General features: G+C 30.5%; 2 protein-coding genes across 3 annotated transcripts in view; one reads left to right on the top strand and one right to left on the bottom strand.

Annotated features, from left to right (window-relative positions):
- LOC145313368 (pre-mRNA-splicing factor 38B-like) overlaps positions 1 to 12,274 on the bottom strand; it is a 100,028-nt gene that overhangs the window by 30,463 nt on the left and 57,291 nt on the right. The gene's annotated exons all lie outside the window — the stretch shown is intronic.
- The window catches only part of pins (G-protein-signaling modulator pins), a 49,956-nt gene that overhangs the window by 3,099 nt on the left and 34,583 nt on the right, over positions 1 to 12,274 (top strand). The gene's annotated exons all lie outside the window — the stretch shown is intronic.

Genomic DNA, 12,274 nt, shown 5'->3' with positions numbered 1-12,274 from the left:
CGACGTTTTAATTCAAGGGCCTCATGAGGATTTTATGCTGCCTCTTTCTTTTTCTATGCTTATTTTGATGTCGAAATGATTTTTAAATCCATTGTTATTACAAAGAAATTCACATTGATTTTCTTTATTGAATATGGTCGTAGACATTCTTGTTAATAAGCTCATTTCCAAACTTGGAAACATAATACTTAGGACAATAAGCATAAAATTATCATTATATCTTCATATGTTATGAGCTGAGGGTCTTTTTGTCCATTAACCATCTCTTTTTACGCCCTCCATGATAGTCATAAATTATACACACACATACTGAAGACGTATAGAACATTGTAATGTTCACAAAATAACATAGAATCTCATAGATGAAGTATCAGGTAGTTAGTTATAAAAGGAAAGTAGTACAATTTTCATAAAGTGTGGGAATTTTACGCTGATGTAATGATGAAAATAGAAAAAAATGTGGGATAAGTTCATTTTTAAACAGTTTCATACCAAGGATTGATTTCTATCTTTTGGATTTATAAAATCAAAACAGAAATTTTGGCACCCTTTGGAAGAAAATTCTGTCCCTCCTTTCAATACTTGATAGGTTTTATTGTTTTAATAATAATGTATTTTGTTCTATTTTTTTTTATTAATCTTTGTTAACATACACATATTATATAAATGGAAATGTATCCATCTATTATGCATATTATTAAGATATGTGTATATATAAAGAATGATATTGTTATTGTACTGCTCAGAGCAAATGTTGATAATGATTAATCTTTACTGGAAATACATTAATAATGTTAACATGTATTTTGACAAAATGTACAAACAGATCCTAATTAAACAAGAATTTTAAGATTTGAAAATAATAAATTACATTCTTCTACATTCTTGATTACTTATCAAATTATATTTTAACTTCTACCATGTAGTTTTTAACATACATGGATGTACTTGGTCAATTGAATGGTTTATTTCAAAAGTTAGCAATACAGCTAATTTATTTAATGCATAAAATACTGGAGTATATTGAAATATAGTTAGTTAAAAAGAAATAATTTTTCCCTCAACATACAAAATTGATGCATCTCTAAAATTAAATAAATTCCTGCTATATTGAAAACATAAATACAAAAAGGAACCTTTTTACAAACAATACTGTCAATACCTAAATAAAATGATTTATAAAGTTAATGAAAGAAAAGCTGCACATGTCTATAACCATTGTAAATTTATCTTCAATTAAAGATTTTTAACCACACACATTTAAAGAAATTACCTCTTGTTACCAAATCTAATGAAAGTGTTACCATTAATACAAATTGTAGCAGATGTGAAACAAATTAAAATCCAATCAGAACCACAACTAGAGTTTGGTTTCAGCTTTAATATGTCACACTTTTATTCTAGTATTAACTAAGGGCAGGGATATTTCACTGGAACAAAATTGATACTGCTTCATTGCTAAATTTTATTTAGAAATTTAACTGTGTAAAAACCTATTTTTAAATTGAGTTCTTATTATCTGAAAGACCAGTCATAATTTAGAGGCTTAACTTAGTTTTTTGCGCCTTGATTTGTTTGTCAGTGTAGAAAAAATTCTTTTCAAAAATGTAAATATCTGTAAATTTGTAGCAATAAAAAGTGAAATGTTGTGCTACTTTCAATGAAGCATATAATTCTTTTTATTAACTAAGCAATGATTCTGTTTTTTCTCAATCATTCGAGAATTTTAAAATCTTGAGAAATCTTATTTGTTCTACAAATAAATAAGTATATCTAGAGGTTCAATCTGGCTCCATAATCCATCAAAATTAAAAGAAATCACAAGCAGTTGGAACCTTTAGTTTATTCACAGTTACATACGACTCATTCCAATAATATGAGCGGCGAAATTTTTCGGCGTTATAATTTCCTTAAGGGCCAAAACATAGCTTTTTCCTAAGAAATCATAGCTTACTTATCATGTATGTTTTGTCATATGCTTCACATTTTACAGGCAAACAATTTTTACCCAAATAAAGCCTTATCCTTAGAATGCGAAGTTGACTTATTTTTTAACAAAATCTATACACTTTTTAACCAATAATTTGGTCTGATTGTCCCTCCACTGTTTTCCTTTTGGCTGATTTAGAGTGTTTGTATCTAGATTATATCTATTGTTCTCCACTTAATTAAATGGCAAATGTCAGAGCAAAAATTTTGTTTTCTCTCTTCATCCTATTTTCTCATTATCTACTATAAGAGTAGTCAAAGATACCCAATAATTTTACATTTTGTAAAATTGAATTGCGGTATTAAGATTCTTTTATAATAAAAGTTCAAAAGGCCTCAATCTAATGAAAACTGGAATTGAAATACTTTCCTTATGTTGTTGGCTTAACAACTTATATTGAATTTTGATTGGTTGGTTCATAAAGTTGAGTGTAATCTACCGAAGGTGTATTTTTGTGAATTATCATTGGGGATGTACATAAATTTATCGACCATTGTCTTATCCCTTTAGAACCCTGCCACATATTAGAACATCCTTGTTTGAAATGGTAGAAAACAAATTCATAGAAGTCCCTCAGGTTGGGTTTCACTTAAAGTTGAATTAACTTTCCATGTACAGGGTGAGTGCCCTAGTCCTAGTTAATTTTCAAAATCAAACATTTCTATATTTTAAACTAGGTATGATGATTCCTGTTACCGTCAGATACCCAGTTTGTCCATTTTCAAAATGACATAATGGTTATAAAGCATTGTTTTTTTGCCCTTTTATTATGATGTCAAATGTAAGATAAGCCGAAAGGATGCTTTTCATCATGAACTTTATTTATCTTATTTTAAATGCGGCCACCCTGTACAAAAACCGTTCTTTCCAGTGCAGAATAATTCTAGATTCAGCTGAAATAAAACTTTGTCACTTTCAATTTCGAGAACTATTCAAACTTAGATTTCATAGCTTTTTGAAATAACCTCTTATAGCAGATTTACTTGATATATGATATTGCAGTTTCTTAAACTTTTAAAAGTACTGAAGCTTCTCTATAAGTAAAGCCTGTCCGAATTTCTTACTAAGCGTCTGAGAACGTCAGTAACACTTTTTTTCCTGATCCACAGATGTCAGGTTTTGTGATTTATTAACAATAAAGGGGACATTTTTGTTTTAAAATGTTGCTTGCAATTGTTAATACCAATTTTTAAATCAAACTTGACATTTTGCTTCCTTTAATAGTTATTTAACATTTGGAAAGCGCAGTAACTCCTAATTATGACCAAAAAGTCCGTATGTCCATTTAAACACGGATTCCTAGGACCATTATGCCCAAAAAGTCCGTATGTCCATTTTAAACACGGATTCCTAGGACCATTATGCCCAATGTTATGCGCGAAACAAATCCACAATTAAGTTTCTAAATGTAAGTATGTCTTTATTAAGCGTCCTTTATCTGTATAATTTTGGGATATATCAAAAAGAAATTTTAGATCAGATTTCCATAAAATGTTATATTTAAAATATTAGTGTTAATATTTGTTTATCTGAACTCCTAATATGCTAAGCTTCGCTTTTATGGATGTTGACACCCTTTTTTCAATTTCAACTCATCCCAGAATTTATTTAATGTGTTATGTCTATATTTTTTTTGTGTAGATTGCCGTTAGAAAGTAAATAAAAAGCAAAGTCATCAAACTTAATTACAAATTGTTCTTCTGTTTCTTAAGTGATAGAAGAAAAAATCATTAAATAATCAAATATAATACTATTTTAAAATGAAATCTTTATATAAAAGTAACAGGTTGTGTGTCTTTCTGTCTGTGTGTAGCAAGGGGACCACCTATCGCTGAACAGATGTGGTTCTCCCTTACAGTTTGGCTTCTTTTCCTGGGAGGGTTTGTAACTATTTTCGGGAAGAGTACCACCACCCTCCCAAGAGATATCTCACATAGAAAAAAATATCCCATTCTCCCTAAAAATCCTTAATTTTTTATTGTTAAAACTAAAATTGAAAGTTTGGGGGGGGGGGGGGGGCGGGGAATCCGTTCCCCACTCTGGTTCCTGTTGAACTATTGGACTTGATCTTTCTTGTTTGTGTTATTGTGTGTTGATAGATAAAACTAATTAAAAACCAGGTTTCATAGAACAGATAATCAGATATTGAACAAAATAAACTAAATTAGTCGGGATTAACTAGAAAAATAAAATGAGGGTCATATCCCCCCCCCCAAAAAAAAAAATTTAAAATACTTATCTGTCCCCCCTCCCCCCACTTTTTATGAAAGAAGTAATGCCCCCTTTCTCCCCTTTAGAATAGCCACCTTAATTTTAGAACCTTCTTCTTTGTAACTAGACATTTTATATATCTTAAGCTTTTAAACAAAAGTATTAAAAAAGTAAAAAAGAATCTTCTCAATTTAGGGAGAGAACGAAAATGAAAACAATGGTATCTAAATAAACACTGATGGCCAAAAGATCTTTATTTTATTGGATATCTTATATCATTTCCTCAATGTGCTTTGTTGTTTTTGATTGGTCTCTCTTTTCTCTATCTTTAACTCCAAGAGCGAAACTTTTCTTTAATCAAAAATCTTACTAGAAAGTAAGTTCTATTAGGTTTCTTTTCTGTTGTATATATCAAATGTCACAAAATTTAGAGTATGACAAACTATAGAATCTCTGTTAGGAAAATTTTACACTCTGGATTCGAGTAGCTGTCTTCAACAGGAAGTTTGTTTATGTGTACGAAAGAATTTCGCTAACCTCTAAAGTGATATGATTTTTCTTTTCGGTAAAGCTTTTCATATGTCCAGGGAAGGTTTATAAGTATTTTGAGGGGAGGATACTGCTACCTTCCTAATAGTAATCGTACCTGCAAAAATAATAGAAATATTGGTTCAACTCCCCCCCCCCCATCCCTTCCCTCATGTGCCCCTAGAGGCATCTTTAGGTGTATCTGTTTGTATAATTGCAGTATAATTAGTACGTCCATTATTGATCTTTTATATTAGGGAGCTTTGCTTATATGAATATTTTCAATCTAGTCTACCTCGCTCTTTCATTTGTTAATTGATTTCTTTTTATCTGTTCCCCAATACAACGTAATTTTATATTTGTTTGGGAGTCGAGCAAATATGTTTTTTATCAATTAAGGTTTATCCTATTTATAATCTTAAATATCGAAAGCCTTATAAGGATCTTTTTATTAGTTTTAAAATTGAATTTCCATTGATGAGTTTTTTGATAGTGAAGCTACTTTAGAAGATAACGAATTGATTATTATTAACATATACCTAATTCGTTATAATAAAATACTATAAGAAGAGTATCTTCATAGATTCACTTTAAAATGTAACTGCATTGATACTTTGCTTTCATGGATGTTTGCATTCTTGTATTATTAAGAAATAATATTTATTGATAATAATACCAAACATGATTTTATATTTAAACGTAGAAACCAAATAATTCTAAATTATACAATATTTGATATTTTATGATTTCTTAATTTCATGATTAAATATAAAGTTTAATCACCTAGAATAATACTATCTAATTTATATCGACGCAGGTATAATTTGTCATACGTCATAATAAAGAAGTTAAAAATAGTATTTTCTTGTCGAGTAAGATTGACAGGAATGCATTGGCTGTAATACAGGCTGAAAATAAAACTTCCATGCGGACATTGGCATAGTCAATGATATAGAAATGGCTTTTCTAAAGTGCAGCTGGAATTTTTACACGGATACACGTTATTTTTGGGAGCAAATTCAAAAGTCTAATTGAAAAACTGGTAATGGTTTTTTTTCAGTTGACATTTCCTTTTTCTGAACAGAGGTCTTTTCTATCATTAACTAAAAGTAAAGATTTGTAAAGAATCAGCGCTGTTGTCAGAAATAATTTCATCTATAAAATGCAGGGAGGGAGGTGACATTGGACTGTTAACTACACTTGTCCCCAAAGATTTATAGCAATATTTTCTTATTCAGTGGCTCAACAACTTTGGGGTCTTTTATTGAATTTTGAATGGTTGGTTCATTAAGTTGATTATCCAAATGTTTTAGCCAATAATTGTTATTTACAGAAGGGATATTTGTGTATCATCATGGGGGAAGTACACCAATTTATCGGCTATTGTCTTATCCCTTTAGATCCCTGATAAAATATATAAATTGGTGTATTGGGATGACAGCATCTTTTAAGTAAGGTATACCTACAATGTAGATGATTATTCTTCCAATTTATATGATATTAAGAGCAAAAATGATCTATATCTAACATTTTTTGAAAAACAATTAAAGGGGTAGTTTCACGAAATGCATTTGAACTTAATTTAGTGATCCGCATATTTTTTCCTGGTTAATTGGTTAAACTACATTTATATGGCATATATATTTGAAAGAATTTCAATTTTCTACCACGTAGTTTTTAAAATATCAAGACTTGAAAATCGTCTTTTTGTGATATATGCAATTTAAAAACACAATTTTTAAGTCTTGATATTTTCAAAACTACGTGGTAGAAAATTGAAATTCTTTCAAATATATGCTATATAAATTTAGTTCAACCTATTAACTAGCGAAAAATATGCTGATCACTAAATTAAGTTCAAATGCATTTCGTGAAACTTCCCCTTTAAAAAAACAATTGATTTTTTAAATAATGCTTGGGACCTTCTTAACAGTGGTTTCCAAAAAGTGGCCTGTATTTGTAACACTTTTTAGAAGTTAGCATCTCTTGTCTGATTGTCATTGGATTTTAAATTTTTCACAGCTTAAAGTATTAGAAAATTTTTTCTAGAGATGTCCTGTGAAGTAGTTGGATAATTGTTTGCAATTGTAGTAGGATGTATGTTTGTTTGTTTATTGGAAATTTAAAATATTATATGATTTTTAATTGGATTTTTATTTACGTTGCGCGGAAAAGGACACTATTTTTTCCATTTTAAAAGGCATTAGTAATTTTGTTTTACTATAAATAATAAACAAAAATGCAAAGAATGTGTTGAAGGAAATATGCCTTTTTAGTTGAACATTAAGATTAAGTTTGGTTGTTTTAAAAAAAAACTTTGTGATATAGATATAAATAGAATTTATACTCACCAACCTACACGGAAAGAAGATTCTGGGATAATAATGGATAGTTTCTTAAATAATGTTTAATATGTATATAACTGGATTTATTATTACTTGGATCTTACATCATGTAATAAAGTTAAACTTGTACCTGCTTAAAAAAAACACCTTCCCCCTATACACCCTATACCCCATCCTCCCCCCCTCTACTATATAAACTTGACCAATAAGTGATGTCCACGTTAACAACCTAAATTGAAGACAATTTTCCCCTGTCATTATATCCACGTATATTCTATATCCATTCCATTTTAAGAAAAACTAAACTAAAATTATAAAGACCTTATTTCTCTCATGTTTCATGTTTGGTGAAATCTTACATAATAGGTATGTATTCTATAGTGAATTATTTAAAGATATTTCTGTCAATGCACCGCCCATTACTGAATCCAATTAATAAAATATTTAGTATACCTTGTGAAACTTAGTAAATGCCCTCATCTAATCTACTATTACTGACCCTTGAAAAACATTATAATGCAAAAAATTCACCAATGACTTAAGGGTTATTATTTGGTTATAATTAATAGTTTGTCCTGTCTGTCCCAAATAACTTGAATGGAATTATAAATAAAAAGATATCTTTCCACATCCCTGGTAGATAGAGTACATAACTCTTGATTGTAGTCAACTGTGACAGATCTGTAGCAATTCATTTTCTTATCATGTACCTTTAGAGTACAAAGAAGATTCAATTTATTTGATTTTATATCATAGCGTAGCTATATACCACATCATTTGATAAATTTTTTGTTTTTGTTTATCGTTTTGATGATTTACTGCAGTCTTTAGTATTCGTCATAGATCCAAAGGATTAAACGATAAACAGTGAACATTCCTAATGATCAAAAACAAAATTACCATTCTTGCAGAAAAAAGTATTAAAAGCTAAGCATCGCTCTGGTTTGAACCAATATTAATTATAATATTTTGTAAAAGTTAATTTTTCTAGCCAACCAATGAGAGCACAGATATTGTTAAAGATTGTGTAATATTATAATTTAAAGTCAACGTCCCCTCCCTCCTTACTTTAATCTAAGCTTGTCAATTATAGATTAGGTATAAAGGGTAGAGTCGGAGGGAGGTGCCACTTTTCAAAACTAACAAAAATATGCTCCCTTAAAAGCAGCGTGTCAAAGCCGTTTAATTTTGATTCGGCTCCGGCTCCTGCTCCAGCTCCGGCTCCTGCTCCTACCTTAAAATTAATATATAAATTTTTGTTCATTATTGAATTTAATAAAATAAAATAAATAATATAAAATATTTTGCTTTTATTTGATTAAAGCTATATAAAAATAGAAGGATGTGTGTCTATTTGTTAAGTAATAATCATTTTTAGCACATCTGGAGCCGGACCCGTTTTTAACGAAAAATACGGCTCCGGCTTTACCAAAAATGTTGCTGCTCCCGGCTCCGGCTCAGAAACGCTGCAAGTTAAAAGAATGTTAGCTTCGACGTGATAAAATTTGGAACTATGATGAAAAGGCACCTGAACTACAATTTACTCCTGTAATTTTTTTCGACAATTATCACTAGAAATGAAGGTTTTCGGCGGCAGCTAAAGTCGCGAAGCCGTTCTTCATAGTTCCACATCTAACTACATTTTAATCTGTGACATTGCTGTATATGTTTTGTGAGGTTATTTTCATTTGTTTTGTTTTCAAAAGTGGAACATTCACCCCTACCCCCCTTTCATTAATATTAACAATTAACATGTTTCAAGTTCATTACCATAAAAGCCACCAGACATAGAAGTATTTATTATTCTAAGTAAAGCTCCCAAGTTACTTCGGACAATATCTTATTTAGATAAATGATACATATAAGATTATATTAAGTACTGTCGGATAATATTCTTATACATGCATAATTAAGGCATAAAAAAGTAATTAGTTCAGTATTTTTTTTATGTTGTAGCTTTACTACTCTATACTTGATGATAAAATTCATTGAAAAATAGAGGCTAGCTGTCCAATTTTCTTTTTGTGAAGGTATGATCTTATTTTCAGTCTTATGATTTTTTTCAGGATTTGTGTGTAAAGCTTCCATTGACAGCAAAGCTCAATTGTTTTTAACTTTATTATCAAAAATGCATGTTTTACCTCTAAGGGCACTCTAATAGCAGTATTATACTTTTGTGTAAATAGGAGTAATACAGAAAGTACGCAATTAAAAATTGCATTATTTAGAAGAGCTAAAAATATTTTCTCTGAATTACACTGCTTTTATTAACTTGGTTTGCAGTTTTATTTAGCTTCCTATGGAGAGCACAATCCTTGTTTCCATTGTAATTACACTTGTACGTTATTGTATTACAATATTTAATTATGTATTCTTAAGATCAATTAATATTAATATCAAATTAATGAAATGTAAGTATTTAATAAAAGGAAGCCGTAAAAAATGTATCTATTAAGACTCGTGGGGTATAAACCTTGGACGTACAAGGGGTGGGGTAAAGGGGTGTTTAACTCCCTCAAATTTGAAACCCTTTATTTTATCGCCTCAATATTTTTAAAATACATAAATTTACCCCCCTCAAACCTTTGAAGCCCCTCATTTTACCCAACTCAAATAAAAAGTTTTGACGTTCCTAGTTTGAACACTCTCATAAAAGTTGTATGTCTTAACATACTTGTAGTTTATTTTGTTTAGACTTGGATTCTTGATGCAGGGAAAATGTCACCTTATAAAATAACTAGCGGCTTCGCTCCTAGCCTCTAGGGGCTTTGCCCCAAGAGGTAATTAAAAAAAAATTGGGGCTGCCCCAGTATCTTTTTCAAAATTATCGGGAAAAAAAATTGGAACTGCCCTGGACTGGAACAGTATCAAATTCAAAAAAAAAAAATGGGGGGGGATTTTTTGTTTTTGGGGGGGTTGGGGGTGTCCCACCCCCCCAAGAAAATAGCTTAAAACCACCACAGGACCAATAGGCATATACCCTGAAGAGTAGAATCCAATCAGTTCAGTGGTTACTGAGATCTTGACGGACAGACGGACGGACAGACATCAAGCTACTTTGTATTATAGATAAAAAATGTTTATATTAAAGTGTATCATTCCTGTTTTATCTAATTTTCCATGGTTTTCCAAGTTAGTTTTCTAGTTTGTGTTTTAGGCGTCCAGTGCAGTGGTAGGTTTTGTTTAACATACATTCTGGCAAAACCAATATTTTCAATACTTTATACACAAAGGGAGAGAACTTTACAAATATACCTACACACTTGCATGGAGCCAAGTATAGGTTTTCCTTTGTAATGAAGTAGTAAGTTGTGGGTACATTAATTATAAGAATAGAGGAAGCATGAGCTATAATATGTAACTGCTTATAGGGCGGGGACCCTGTCCCGATTTTGTATTATTTCTTTGAAATAGGTACATAACGTCAGAAATATAAACACAACATAGTCCATACAAAAGAAAGCAATTTGCTAGCAGACGATAAGGGTCTCCGCCAATTAGGAAAGGTAGTTGTCTGGATAATACATCTTACTATGCTTACACATAAGTATAAAAAAAAATTCTTTTTAGTGAAACAAAAGTCATTTCTTAGCAGTATTTATTTATATTTCGGTGAACATGGCACCTTCTTCAGTCTAATGCAGTTTAGCTAGATGTTGACCTACAGAAAAATTCAAAACTACAACAATAAATCCAAAGGGATAGTTGCAAGAAGAGCATTTTAGAAAAACGATTTCAAGCATAAGTTTTAAGTACACCATCAAACATACCTATATAATTTTGTATTACAATAAATAACAAATAATCAAACATCATTAAATTAGTCATCATGCGGTTTTTGTGAAAATAAGCGAGCAAAATTAATTGTATATGTCACAAAAATACGATTTTCAAGTCTTGATATTTTAAAAAACTACATGGTAGAAAATTGAAATTCTTTCAAAAAAAGGCCTTATAAATGTAATTTAGACCATTTAACAGTAAATAATAGGCAGTTCACTAAATTCAAGTTTAAATGCATTTCGTGCAACTAACCCTTTTTTAATAGCATAAAATTTGAGTTTAAGCTAGATGTGTTAGATATGTATGCACCTACGTATACAAACACAATAGAATAGAATATGTCTAGGTTTTCAATATTTGAGTCATGTAAAATGGTTTGTACCAAAGAAAAGAAATATTATCCAATTCTATTCTCAAATGTCTATGACGTTCAATATGTAAACTGTAATATTTCTATTGTTGGTTTTCTGGTAACAGTTGAAACCTGTCTATTCTTGAATTATTGAGTAAGTTTATAAATATTAAAAGTATATTTTGGTATTTTTTGCAGGGGTGATTTCTCTTGGGAGTTTGGTGGTACCTTCCCAGGACCTATGAGAAACTACATTGTAAAGGAGAAACATTTCGGTTCAGTTGTGAGCGAGATCCTTTGGTACATACAAATCCCGTTACTTTTATTTAAGGGTAAAAAGTTTTAAAGTGGTAGCTTAACTCAATAAAAATAAACACAAAATGTAGCTAAACTTGAAAATGCATAAAGATATTTCTCGTATTCATTCGAATCCGGTGGATAGGAACCGGTTCTCATCCATACGAAAAAACTATGTCTAGCATCGTATTATATCCAGCTTTCTACGAATATAAAAATGTACAATAAAAAGATTAAAACCAGTTTTTTTAGCCGGTGCCTTCGGCACCTCGGGTCATTCTATATCCGCGGAAAGCCGTTTATAATACGATGCGAGAAATAACTATTATAATGTGTCTTGTTTGTTTTCTTAATGCATAACTACATCTCATTTTCAGAGCATACAAATTCCCAGGGATCTAAAGGGATAAGACAACGGCCGATAAATAGTTGTACATCCCCAATGATTTTACACAAAATTACCCTTTCCCTAGATTATAATTAGTGGTTAAAACGTTTGGACACTCATCTCAATGATCCTAACAAAATTCAATAAAAGTCCCCAAGGTTGTTCAGCCAACGAATAAGTAAACGTTATTTTAAGACTTTGGGGACTAGTGTAATAAACAGCTCAATGTCTCCCTCCCTGCAAAATGCGGATAATCTTTTGTTTTTTTAAAAACTAGCAGGGTCATTAATAATACACTCTCTATTCTTTTATTCTTTATTTACAACAACAAAACTTTCAAGAACAATAGTTATTTTGTCTTAGTTTTTCTTAAGAAAATA

This window comes from Acartia tonsa, chromosome 3 (assembly GCF_053477335.1).
Source record: "Acartia tonsa isolate MP-2025a chromosome 3, ASM5347733v1, whole genome shotgun sequence".
In the NCBI taxonomy this organism is placed as follows: Eukaryota; Metazoa; Arthropoda; class Copepoda; order Calanoida; family Acartiidae; genus Acartia; species Acartia tonsa.
This window is presented reverse-complemented; position numbering and strand designations above follow the sequence as displayed.